The sequence below is a fragment of the Nelumbo lutea genome, chromosome 2, assembly GCF_056320005.1.
Source record: "Nelumbo lutea isolate HS-2025 chromosome 2, American lotus-T2T, whole genome shotgun sequence".
In the NCBI taxonomy this organism is placed as follows: Eukaryota; Viridiplantae; Streptophyta; class Magnoliopsida; order Proteales; family Nelumbonaceae; genus Nelumbo; species Nelumbo lutea.
The window spans coordinates 23,702,606-23,712,849 of NC_142685.1; the positions used below are offsets into that span (position 1 = coordinate 23,702,606).

Here is a 10,244-nt window from a genome sequence, read left to right on the forward strand (position 1 = left end):
TATTTTCGTTTTGTCCTCATTCAGCTTTGCCTTTGATCAAGTTGACCTTTATTTACGAGGACAGAGAGGGGAGAAGGAGCCGGTTGTTTCAGGTAGCTGGTGAACTCGCGGCGGATGGAATTTTTTTGCCTTTGGCCACATATATATATAATATATATATATATATATATATATATATATATATATATATATATATATATATTATAAAAACTTTCCCAACTTCAATTATTTTCTTTTTTACTTTTTTTTATATTTTGGCAGATTCTTAGAGGTTTTTTTTTTTTTTTGTCTATTTGTACCATTGTGAGCAATAGCGAGTAAAAAAATCTGTCGGTTGATCCCTTTTTTCTCTACATTTCTGATTTATCAGGAGAATTTAATGGAACTTTTGTCTGCATTTTATGTTTCGATGTACAAAATAAGGTTTTAAGTGATTCAATCTGGATGCTACCTACCGAATTCAACCATGCCAATCATACGTTTATTCCTTTTTTTTAACGGTGCATGATTTCCGGCAGCATCAAAAGTGGGTCCATGTCCATCTCATTTATTTCTCTTTTTTCTCATGATTTAAGAAAAATCTGTATTGCTGCCTGAATTTGGTGTAAAATAAATTATATTAGAAATGAAGTGAATATATTCGTCTGAGGAATTTGGGATGATTGAGCTGGCTTCAGCTTCTTAAATGGGTACGAATCCGTTGAATCGTAGATAATTGGGTTGGTTGGTTGGTTGGTGCCTTTGGTGGTTTGAACGGATTCCGGACGCCACGCGTTTTAATGAACTACGCTCGCCGCCCCACCTCTGACCTTCCCCCTTCCAAGTGACCCAACACTGCTCTCACGTTCAGACAAATTCATGGTTTGATACTTGTAGAGGAACTCTCTCTCTCTGTGTTCGTAAATTTATATATGGAATGATTCATCTGTTCTGATGTCTTCATGTTTGAGTAAACGACATTTCATTGAGGACCCGTTTGGTAATACACTTATATATTATTAATACACACTTTTTTTTTCTCCGTTGAATTGGACGGCCTGGATTGACTTGGGGATCACCAATTTTTTAACCCATCCATTAATGAGCACCACGTATTTAATGGTGACAAGCAAGTAGCGTTGCTTTCTTGCCCGTGTTAGTGGGGCCTTAGACCCCCAATTTCTGGCTTAAATTTAGGTAGCAGGAGCTCCGTAGTCCAATGGCGCATCCTATCACAAGTCCCCTTGCTCTCTGGTCCTCTTTTCTACAAACTAAATCAATTGGAGATTGGATTTTGGAAGGTGGTCCCGGAACCTGATGAGGTTGATATTAGAAGATTAATGTGTTGATGACAAGGTTTAAAACCACAGAGTCAGACAGATGAAGGTAGATAATAAAATTGGGTAGTGGAGTTGTAGTAGTTCAAAGACAATTGGTGGAGTATTTAGTAGCCTAGAACCGAGGGATGGGGGGAGGGGGGATTCATGCACCATGACGGATGAATGAATGATGGATGTTCCGCATGATAACCAAATGGGATGATAAAATATGATGGATGTAAGCATACGAGCCCACACATGAGCGTGTATGCCACGGCATAGATCTTTGCTTCTTTCCTTGTTTTGTTTCGGAATTGGGGTCCACTTGCATATTGCACCCAGTTGCCTCGTTTTACTTTTCCATCCTCCTCCTGACCGCTGATGCTGGTCACCGAATACTGGACCTCCCGGTAACTCAGAAGAATGATGGGCTTAAAGGAGAAAATCCAAACGAAGAAGGGTTTAAAAAAATTTATTTACTAAAACACTCCCTATAATTTCACAGATTTACTAAAACTTATTTTGTGGTTTGCAACCAATCTACTTAACTGACATTCTAGTGAGGGCTGTTTGTATTGTGAAAATGGTCACGTGATCACCTAAATGGAGTGGAAATTGTTTTAAGGGTATGAACCCTTAGTTCTTTATTCCGAAAGTATCCTCTTCATATCAAGCTTTTAGGAAAAGAAAAAAGAATGTATCAGAACAGACTATTCATTTGAACCAAACAATCGAATCATTTCACCAAGAAATGATGACCAAAACAGTTTCATATCCAGTCAGTTTTTAAAATCTTGGTCAAAATTGTCATTTTCACTTTCATGAATTTCATCTAACATAATAGGTTAATCAAGTAAATTATTTGCAAAGTAGATGAGGTGTTTTAGTAAAACACAAGCTATAAAATAGGTTTTAGTAAAAAGGTAAGAAAGAGGTCTTAAGTGTAAGATTAAGTGGTCAAGAGAAGAAGAGGGTCAGAGTTCAGACTCAGAACTCAGAAGTAGGGACCATCGAATATATAAATATATAAAATAGAATTAACAAGAGAGGAAAATTTACCCGCAAATTGCGTTACCAGGATCTTCTTCCTTCTGGGCTTCCCCTCATGGTTAATAGTTAATACCCCTTCCACATTTAATATTAGAAAGACAACATTGAATAGTTATTGATGTAAACTGTAAAGAAAAAGAAAGTAGTGAATATTTAGAGTGAAAACGTTCCCTTTTTTCTCCGCTCCTCCCACGCGTTTCATCTTTTGCTTTCTTTATTTTTCGCCTTTCTCTCTCAATCTCCGCATCCTCCACTTACAGTTACAGAGAGAGAGAGAGAGATCCGTGACCACAAAACGCTCCTCCCTTTCCCAGTTCCTGCCACTTGTTTACTAAATGAAGTTGCTGAGTTCTTTGCATTTTACAAATATATCCTTAATTCCCAAATCATTTTCTTGAGCTGGTCCAGCCAATTTGGACTCATCCAAGTGATTCATTCCCCTTCCCATTTGAGAGGGACCAAAACCCGATTCTGGGGCAAAGTGGGTTCTTACTTCTTAGTGGAACTCTGGAACCTGACCCATTCCCATGTGCCCTGTAAAAGCAAAACCCCTCCATCTCCCCAAATGGAGACCCCTTCAATATGCCTACCATTAAGTTGGAATTCTGTGGTCCATCACCCTTTAGTTAGTTGTGATGGTCATTCCGTGTCCCCAAAATGTTAATGTGCGTAGAACCGAACCTCCATAGAATCTAATTTCGAATTTGAATAGGATATAAATATAAATTCATTGTCGGATCCAGAATGGATGAGAGGATCAATCTCGTATTGATATCTATTTCTCGCAATCAGGTATGCATTTGGGTTTGGTTGGTTTAGCACCTGTTTGGAAACCCCGATGCCATTTCTCCAAGAAAACACTGCCACCTAATAAGCATTTTTCATCAACAAATCATTGCTAGTAATGGTATAAAACAAACCATGCCATTGGAATACGGATCTTTTGTAATGACCCAAACCCATCAAAGTTTATATGGAACATGAGGATCTCAGGTTTGGACTGCAACATTTTCATGTCTCATTTAAGATTCATGAGAATTGATCCACTTTTTTTGTTCTCCTTGGAATTGACACTCGAATGGTGGAAATGGAATTTGAAATGACGCCAAATCTGCTTCACTTTTTTACCTGCACTTTCCAGTAGCCCTGTTTATGCAATGGGATACCTGCTAAGGACTGGCTGGAAGTTCACAGGTGCAGCAGATGAATGGGCCAACTTTTGACCGCTTAATTTCCATCATCCAAACACAACTGTTTGATCTTGAACAAAGAGGGGGGAGGGGGAGGGGGGGGGGTAATTTGTGTTTGACCGTTCAAGGGCATTTCTGTCATTTTATATAAAAGTCGGATGAGTGTTTGGTTCTGGTTGGTCATTGGAATTAAATGTCATTTCTTGATTTCGAGTCCCCATTGTAGCATAATTTATTTGTTCCAATTTGATCAGCAATCCGGTTGGTTCTAGGTTTCTTACCTAAAAGACCGAATTGGAGCATAGCTGCCAACCGGTCAGGTTTGATTTAGGATGGGTGGGGTGAGCAAAAAAACTGAAAAACTTAATTGACTAAAAAAAATCGATCAAAATCAAACCAAAAAATTGGTTAATCAAACCCGTCCGATTTGATTTCAGTTAACTAATATAGAAAACTGGTAGTTAATCGAACCGATCATATACATATATTTCTATATATTTTATATATTTTGGTTTGATCTCAGTTACCAATTATCAAAAAACTGGTAGTATCGATTCGGTTACAAAAAAAAAAGGCCTACAGTTCAGTTGATTAAACCATGAGCACCCCTATTATTTGCTTCCATAAAATGGGCTCCAAATTGAATCAATTATCAAATTATCAATTAGGATATTCGGGTCTGATCCAATTAGACTCAATAATACTCGACATCTACTATAGCCTTGATAAATAACAACTTGGAATTTCGTTTTTGACACTATAGACTCAATGTTTTAAAAACTGATTTAAAACTAGAATTGCTTTGGCGACCGATCTTTGAGTCAATGGTTGGACCATCCCAGTTCAAATGAATGACCTAATATAATTAAAAATAAAATAAAACAATAATTAAAATAAAAAATGACTAAAATGTTGTCCAATTTAACAAGCCGAGAGTTTGATCACTTGATCAACAGGTTGCTGACAAAAGAATGGTTTTAGGGTGAATCCGTCTAACCGTCCAATCAGATCCGATTTTCAAAACCTTGTTAAATAGTAAACTATTTATATGTTAAAACAAATGTTTTTAACTATATCATCTTGTACCGTCATCAAATTTACACTTTCATATGTATAAAATATAATAAAATTGATTATGAGATCGCTATATATTATTAACTAAGGCAAAACCTATGATGCATTTCATGTAAATTGATGCAATGTTAGAGTGCATAAAAATTTTGAAATATATCGTAACCAGACTCAATTATATACTGGAACCTGACCCGATTATTGATTGGATACGCTGGTTTTTTATCGGTTTGGGACCCGAACTACCCTTACACAGACCAGACCGGACGGAGAAGAAGGCGAGAGCACAAGCAAAGCACATGCCATTGAGAGAACTCAGAATGAATTCCTCATGCCATATGACAGGAATTAACACGTGGTGATCTGTTGAAACTTCCAACCAGTCATAGTCGAGACTTCGGACGAGTCGTCGGTTACTATTGGCTCGTTCCCATAGAGGAGAGCCACGTGGAATGCAATAAGGAATACAGCTATATTGCCTGACTGTGACTTCATAGTAGCCACGTGGCAAGGGAAAAAGACATCCCCTCAGCATTCCCATGGCTAAATTACGTAACTAACCCGACGATGGTTGTGAAGATCCAGTTGAAAGCGAAAGGGCAATTCAGTCCATCCGTGATAGCTACGAAACACGAAACGCGTTTGGTAACGCTGAACTGTGTGTGAACTCTGAGGCATACAGAGCACTGAAAGCATCATCAAAAGAAATAAACAAACCGTGTCGTCCGATCGTATGCAAATCCGTTATGGTGACGTGGCAGGAGGTCGTGGCGGTCACGGGACGCGATGTATCTGACCAATAGGATAGACCCTCGGGCCATTGCGCCGACGATCCAGCCGGGCATGACGTGACACGTGGGCCCACTCACATGCATGCATGATGTCGCATTCTCTGAGGAGAGGAGTGATTGGGCGGGACCCACCCCGGCTCGAACCGAGACATCAACGTCATCATAAATTTCAATGTCCTATCCCATGCATCGCATTGCATGTAGCGACCCATACATGCTCCCTCCGGTACTACTGTACCCGACCCAAAACCTAGACCCTTTACTTCGTTAATCACTGTCTACCCTTACCCACATCCTACCCTGTTCCGTCCTCCTAATTGACCGATTTACCCTTTATTTAACTCGAGATCTCCTGTCCACAAGAAAACTCTACCCACGTCAATCACAATTCCTAATCACAATTCCTCACGCTGTCACGCCTACAACCGCGGGAATATCCCCGCTTATCCCGACTACGGTAAGAAAGAAACAAAATACGATCGGAGGACAATATCGGTATTTTAAACCGCGCTGCATTTACTGTTCGAAGTCATCCGGACCGACACCCGTTACAAAGAGACAAAACAACTCCAGTGGTCTTAAAAGACGTCCATCTCTCTCTCTCTTGCCGGAAAATTTCAAATTATCGAGTAAAAGAAAAAACAAAAAGTGAAAAACGATTCCAAAATCTCACGATTTCGGTCCGACCAGTTCGGAGTTTCATTAAAGAAAGATTAATTAGGATAATACTGGTTTAATGCTCGAAGCTTTAGATAGTTGGGCCGGGTGGGAAGGCGATTCAAAGAGAGGGAGAATAAAAAAAGTTGGATTCCGAGAGGAGAGAGGGAGAATAAAAAAAGTTGGATTCCGAGAGGAGAGAGGGAGAGAGAAACGAAAAGAAAATAATAGAAAACAAATAGATAGGGATAATGAGGGAAAGAGAAAGAAAGAATCTCGTCGGCTTTGAGCTGTGATTTAGCTGTTTTGATGTTATTTCACTTTCCCCAAAATCCCTAGAAAAAACCCTCCCTCTCCCCTCTCTCTCTCCTCAAGCTCAACGCGCACACCGTCTCTCTTCCTCCTCTTCTCATCCTCCTGTTCTCTCTCTCTCTCTGCATTTGTGAAGCAAGAAAGACAAAAATCAGGAAAAGGAAAAAGGAGAAAAAGATCATCAAATGCTCAATGTGGTGAGATGAAGGAGAAGAGCTACCTCCATCTTTGTCATCTGCCTCTGGATTTTCTCCTCTTCTTCTCTACTTTTCTTGCTCTTTCTTCGCTTGTTCAGTCTAGCTCTTCCGAGAGAGTAGTCATTTCTAGCAATGGCGGCCTCACGGACGCCGAAGCTAGGTACATTCGACAGAGGCAGCTCTTGTACTACAGAGACGAGTTCTGTGACAGGGGAGAGCATGCGAGAATTGATCCTTCCCTCGTCTTCGAAAACCCTAGACAAAAGAACGCCTACATTGCGTTGCAAGCTTGGAAACAAGCTATCATCTCCGATCCGCTGAATCTGACTAGTAACTGGGTCGGATCTAATGTCTGTAACTACACTGGCGTTTTCTGCACTAGTGCGCTCGATGATCCGTCCATCAAGACCGTCGCCGGCATTGATCTCAATCATGGCGATATCGCCGGTTACCTGCCGGAGGAGCTAGGGTTGCTTACCGACATTGCATTGTTCCACATCAACTCCAACCGGTTCTGCGGCACCGTGCCTCACAAGTTCGTGAACCTCAAGTTGTTGTTCGAGTTGGATCTCAGTAATAATCGGTTCGCCGGGAAGTTCCCGGATGTTGTTCTCCGGTTGCCTAAGCTGAAGTATCTGGACATTCGTTTTAATGAGTTCGAAGGTAAGGTTCCTAGAGAACTCTTTGATAAGGATCTTGATGCCATTTTCATAAACCACAATTGGTTTGCCTTCGATCTGCCGGATAATTTGGGGAACTCGCCTGTTTCGGTGATTGTTCTGGCGAACAATAAGTTCCACGGATGTGTTCCCGCCAGCTTGGGTAACATGTCCAAGACGCTCAACGAAATCATTTTGATGAACAACCGGTTCCGGTCCTGCGTGCCGACGGAGATCGGATTATTGAAGGAACTGACCGTGTTGGATTTGAGTTTCAACCAGCTAATGGGGCCATTGCCTGATACTATTGGAGGGATGCTGAGCTTGGAACAGCTGAATGTGGCTCGCAACATGCTCTCGGGAACGATACCAGCCAAGATCTGTTCGCTTCCCAACTTGAAGAACTTCACTTATTCGTATAATTACTTCACAGGCGAGCCGCCAGTGTGCTTGAGTCTTCCGGATTTCGATGATCAGAAGAATTGTTTACCGGAGAGGCCAGCACAGAGGTCAGCGTCGCAATGTAAGTCGTTCTTGTCTCGCCCTGTGCATTGTAGTGCTTTCAGATGTACACCTTTTGTTCCATCTCTGCCAGCTCCACCTCCACCTTCACCTCCCATCCCGGTGCCCTCTCCTCCTGTTGTTGTATCATCACCTCCACCACCGGTATACTCGCCTCCACCACCCCCTCCAGTTTACTCACCACCACCACCACCAGTTTACTCGCCTCCACCACCCCCTCCGGTTTACTCACCACCACCCCCTCCAGTTTACTCACCACCACCCCCAGTTTATTCACCTCCGCCACCCCCTCCAGTTTACTCGCCACCTCCACCAGTTTATTCGCCTCCCCCACCTCCACCAGTTTACTCACCCCCGCCTCCGCCACCCTCCCCACCACCACCTTCTCCCCCACCCCCGTCTCCATCCCCACCACCACCGTCACCACCCCCACCATCCCCGCCACCTCCAATTTATTGTGTTAGAACTCCGCCTTCACCTCCACCTAATTCACCACCACCGCCCACGTATTCTCCACCACCACCGGTTTATAATTCACCTCCACCGCCGCATCACTCACCACCTCCGCCGCATCACTCACCACCTCCGCCGCATCATTCACCACCTCCGCCGCATCATTCACCGCCTCCACCACACTATGCTTCTCCACCACCACCACCCCCTGTCTATTCTCCACCACCACCACCCGGTTCACCACCACCACCTCCATGTATAGAACCACCTCCACCGCCATCACCACCCCCATGCATAGAACCTCCTCCGGAGTACTCTCCTCCATCAATTCCTTACCTTCCTCCCCCATCACCATCACCACCACCCCCGCCAGTTTATAATTCTCCGCCCCCGCCTTCACCACCACCACCTTCTCCAGTTTATTATGCATCCCCACCTCCACCTTCTCCACCTCCACCTTCACCTTCACCTTCACCTCCTGTTCACTACGAGTCTCCCCCTCCTCCTCCCCCACCGGTTTATCATTCTCCACCACCTTCGTCACCACCTCCGGTTCCTTGTGAAAACTCTCCTTCACCACCACCACCACCGCCGCCACCTCCTCCAGTTGCATGTGAAAATCCTCCGTCACTTCCTCCATTACCACCTGTTTATGAGAGCCCACCACCGGTATATGAGGGCCCAATGCCGCCAATTTTTGGGGTACCATACGCATCTCCGCCGCCGCCTCCTTTCTATTGATTCTTTTGAGCATTTTCCTCCTTCCCCTCATGTAGACAAAAAAGAAACATTTCGAACTTTTCATTTATCTTAGCTACCGTTGCGTCTTCTTCCTCTTCTTTTACTCCTTTTCTGTCAATTCTTGTAATTTCTCTCTGGACGATCCTCGTTTTCGGAGGAAGAACAACGAACAAAGAACAGAAACAGAAAATTGGGTGCAGTGTTCCATGGGTTGCAGCAATGGGTGCGTTCTTGATTGGGGGAATTCGTTTGTAACAAAGAAGAGACAGAGAAGAGAACAGAAGAGCAGAGGAGAAAGTCTCCATATTTATTTGAATTGTTATGGATAATTTGAGTTGTGAATAAATTGTTAGAGATAAGAGAAAAAGAGTAGGTTGCAGGGAAAGGTAATGTATAGGGATGAGATTTCATGAAAAAGAAGTAATGGATGAATGGTGATTATAATTATAAGCAGCAGGTCTGAGAGCCGGTTGCATCTCTGTTACCTGCCTGCTTGCTGCTGCTTTGTGGGTTTATTGTTATTATTGTCTCTCTTTCATCACACCTGGCTTCTTTTTCTTTTTCCATTGTTATAGTATGATCAGGAACATTTACTTGATATATTATTTGATTTTCAGATCATTCTTTCTTCTTAATAACTGTTGTTTGTTCATCATCTTTGTGTTTGTGTTTCAAATACACCAAATTAAGATTTAAGAAGACTCTACAAACTACATACTCCTGTACAAACTACATACTACATACTACATAAGTAGGTGTCTGTATTTTGTGTGATTTGGTGTGGGTTGGTCATACCTTTAAATTAAAATCTTGTACAAGCTACATACTCCTGTCATCAAACCATGACACCTCAGTCGGGATTTTCTGGTTTGGTGGGGAGAGATGGCATCATCTACATCTAGCGGATGCTTGCACTTGCATGCTTGGGACATGTTATTTCTGTTCCTTCAACCGATTCTCTGGAAAATGTATTTCAATTTCAGTCAAGCGACCTTAAAAGTTTCATATCTAATCTCAGTTATATATATTTGAGCCTGGAGGCAAGTTTTTCTTTGTTTGTATGTAACCCATTTGTTAATTTATGCGTGCTTACATATAGTCTTGACTTCAATATATATTGAAGTTAAGATCAACGGGGTTGTTTGGTCATGAATAATCTGACTGCTTCCTCTGGTAAAGTAGAAAATATACATGATAAAGACGGTCAACCCTTGAAATTAAACCTCTTTAGATTTCTTTAATTTCAAGTCATCAATCAGCAGAAGATCCAATCTCTTTGTGATGATGATGATGATGAAGATGA

At 42.2% G+C, this 10,244-nt stretch overlaps 1 protein-coding gene and 1 pseudogene across 4 annotated transcripts in view; both read left to right on the forward strand.

Annotated features, from left to right (window-relative positions):
• Nucleotides 1-419, forward strand: part of LOC148869224 (coatomer subunit beta'-1-like) — a 30,425-nt gene extending 30,006 nt beyond the window's left edge. For all 3 annotated transcript variants that reach the window (XM_088972999.1, XM_088972998.1, XM_088972997.1), the window contains exon 26: nucleotides 25-419. The gene's annotated coding sequence lies outside the window, so the exon portion shown is untranslated. The remainder of the gene's footprint in view (nucleotides 1-24) is intronic.
• A 5,724-nt stretch (nucleotides 420-6,143) lies between these two features.
• LOC148869225 (leucine-rich repeat extensin-like protein 5 pseudogene) lies at nucleotides 6,144-9,562 on the forward strand (annotated as a pseudogene). The gene has a single exon (XR_016107154.1). The product of XR_016107154.1 is annotated as a leucine-rich repeat extensin-like protein 5 pseudogene (transcript).
• Nucleotides 9,563-10,244: the final 682 nt, after the last annotated feature.